The sequence below is a fragment of the Bactrocera oleae genome, chromosome 4, assembly GCF_042242935.1.
Source record: "Bactrocera oleae isolate idBacOlea1 chromosome 4, idBacOlea1, whole genome shotgun sequence".
Lineage (NCBI taxonomy): Eukaryota > Metazoa > Arthropoda > Insecta > Diptera > Tephritidae > Bactrocera > Bactrocera oleae.
In genome coordinates, this window is record NC_091538.1 from 33050866 (window position 1) to 33054369 (window position 3504).

At 33.9% G+C, this 3504-nt stretch overlaps 1 pseudogene; it reads right to left on the reverse strand.

The window, feature by feature from the left end:
- Positions 1 to 2258: 2258 nt before the first annotated feature.
- On the reverse strand, positions 2259 to 3223 carry LOC138857042 (uncharacterized; annotated as a pseudogene).
- Between the last annotated feature and the right edge of the window lie 281 nt (positions 3224 to 3504).

Consider the following 3504-nt stretch of genomic DNA (forward strand, 5'->3'; position numbering starts at 1 on the left):
AAATATACCATTATATGTGTATAAATTTTTGGATCATTAATTTAAAAGTTTTCTCAGTGATACTTCTGGAAAATTCACTTTTTCGGCCTTCTAACTGTATATAACCCCTTATCGAATACTAAAAAAATTTTGTACAGTTTGCATAAATTGACATTTTAACACTCTTTAAGGAAAATTAATACTTTGAATGTGCACTTTTGTCCTCTATTCTTATTCTTTTCTTTTATTATTGCTAGCAATATTGCCAATGGAGACTGCATCTTGCTAATGTTTTTGAAAAGATGTAAATATATATCTTTCCATCCATTGCCAGCAGAGAACTGTCATTTTGGTGGTTTGGTAGAGGTATTTTCATTTCTACAGAAATCAGGGATAATGGGATGCCCAACTCTTTCCAGTGTGAGAGCGCCTCAAAATTAGCGTTTTTTATAACATTTTCCATTGTAGCCAGATCGGACAAAATAATAATTTTTGGGCATTTAAATTAAAATACCCAATTTGCAGTTTCCACACCACCCAGGAGGTATGCAAAATGGAGCGTTACCGAAGTTATTTTTCGGTGCTCGGTTCCCCAGTAGGCCTATATCACCCATTATACATTTATTTGTATAAAAAAACAAAACCAAAAAACAAAAGATAAAAATTCACAGATAAATACATATAAAATAAAATTAACAAAAACAATATCACTTCATATCACAGATAAAATAAAATATTTAGTAATATAATAATATACAATATACAAAAATTTAGTAATATAAAAATATACATATATACAAATGCCTACATTTAAACCCCAAATTCTAATTTTACTTAAAAAAAATTGCATTATAATTTTAGAGCCTCTTTGTTCTAGCCCACCTGTTTAAAAAATTGTTTTGGTATAATATTGTATATTAAGTTCACTTATTGTAACCACTAAAAAATAAATATAAAAACCTATAGGTGTGAAACACACAAAATTTTATTTTTAAAATTAGGGACAGAAAGTTCTTTATTTAAAAATTTTATCACAAAATAAATTCTTATTCGAATGAAAAGGGCTATAACTATTTTCGGGTCACAATTTTCACAACACAAAAAGGGCCTAACATCTTTCATTTTATTAAAAAGAATGTCTCCTATTCCTATCTTATGACAATTACTATCGAATTCTTCTAAAAATTTTGTTTCCAAGACTTTTACAAATGCAACAAACTCCTGAGGCGGCTTCACTAAATTGCATTTGTCTATTTGATTTTGATAAATGAAGATGAATTCGTCCGAAGGAATTTCATCTCCTAAATAAGGTAATGGAAGGGAGCATGAGTGCATTTTGAAAATTTTTAAGTACAGATAGCCGCAAAAATAACTAAAAACATTTTCTTTTAAAAAGTTTATTTCTAAAGTGCTATCTAAAGAAATTGATCTAACGAGGAAGTGTTCAGGCCGTGGTAAGCCTTGAAAATCCTGCCAAGAAAGGTCGTTCAAAAGTGAATCATTGCACACATTAAGTAGAACATTATTACTATGTTCTGAAATTACTGTAGCATCAGGTTCTAAAGGCAGCTCACAGTTTCCTTTTGTTACGATATTTACATAACGTAAGCCCCACGATTTCCTAAATAAACTAGAGAACATGTAAGGCGTTACTCTAGTACCTCCTCTGCTTCTAATCTGCCCAAAAAAATGTTCCAAACTGTCCTGACATAGTCGTCTAGTCTTCAAGTATGAAAATCCTGAGTGTGACAAAAATCGCCACAAGCGTCTTAAACTGTTTATATTTAATACCCACCCCTTTAAAAAACTAAAATTATTGGTTGTGTTGTTTTCTAACTCATCTACGACCCGAATAGTTTTTAAAATTGTTTCGGCCTCATCTAAAAACTCTAACTGTTCTGGGGAACCTACAAACACTTTTTTAGTGGGTACAATAGCCTCAACGAAACTGCTATTAAAAATATCAAATAATTTATTAAAAAAAGAAACGAATTCCACGGTATTAATAAAGCTCCCACTGTTCGAGCTTAAAGCTCCCCAGCTATAAAGGGACAACATACCAGAAGCGACCGTATTACTCAATACCTGAGATGCAAATTTAACCTTCATTTTTTGGAAGGTATTGGGATAAATATGAGCATCGGTTAATTTATGCGCACACCGATAACTCGACTTTGAGTCGATTTCATAAAAATTAATAATATCCGACCAACTTACGCGACAATTTTTAAAGAAAACCGTATTTTTAAAATTTTGTAAACAGTTACGACTACTTTTTATTAAATGGGGGCTATCGTAAAAAAATATATTTCCTTGCCATTAACATTAAAAAAAGGCCGTGACGCTGAAACACCTAACAAATTAGCGAAATTTTGAAAATTGGTGCCCTGGTCGCACACAAAAAGGCAAGGAATTAGTCCTATATTTTGGAGTTGGGTAATGACTTCAAGAATATATTTCTTGAGGACATCCCCTTTGCAGGCTCCTTTAACAAAAAAAATAAGCTAATGGGTGGGACCAAGGCTCCCCACCTATTCCTTTGCACCATTATGGTCATTGCAGTTGTGGCTAATCTCGAAGTGCGATTTTCATCGCCATAATCTTCAATACCTATTATCCTATCGAATTTCCTATCATACTGCAAATGACATTTCAGTGACATTTCATCGCATGAAATCGACACGAACTTTTGTTCAAAAGAGAATCCCCTACTCCTAATCTCTAACGATTTTATGCTGCTTTGGGTGCAACCTGGGAAACGAGGACAGTCGGTAACAAAATTTTCCAAAGTACTTTCGGAGGGAAAATCTAACTGGTGCTTTAAGTGACGATAAGCAACTGGCGACAAAAAAAATACACCCAAAGCTATCGTTTTAAAAAAATTGTCATAACGCCGACCGTGGTTACGGCGATTACTATTTATAAAACTACTTCTAATACAAGCACCTAACTGAGGAGGAACTTTGCTGCAAACTATCTCAAGAGGATCTGACTCTTCCCTAAATGAACCACTTCTTAACATTTCCCTACATCTTTCTAATTCAGTGGCCATTTGGACCAATTGAGCCTTTAAACTTCTATTCTCCTGTTCTTTTTCATCTAATTTTACTTTTAAAATCCTATTCTCTTCTCTCAATTTCTTCTTCCTATCTGTTCCTGCTGTCAGACCCCTACCTGTTTGCGCGGCTTTATCGGTACTATTTAATAGTTCCTCCTCAAGAAGTGGAAGAGGCTCTAAAATCATTTTGCAATCTTCCCTTTCTAAAAGCGGAAGAAGCTGCCTCGCTGCACCGTTTGCATTTGAGGCAGATTCTTCCATTTGGGGAGCGAAATCTTCAAAACCCAGTTCTATGGGGTTTTCAAAAAAGAATTTGAGGCGTTAAATGTAGGCTCAACAATTAAATTAACGTCGGGAACGGCCCTCGGACGCAATTTTTTTGCGTGGCGCATTTTTTCGGAAAAATGTCGCTCACAAGCAAAAATGTGTTTAGGTGTTTCTTCATTAAATCTTTCAGAAACACCTAA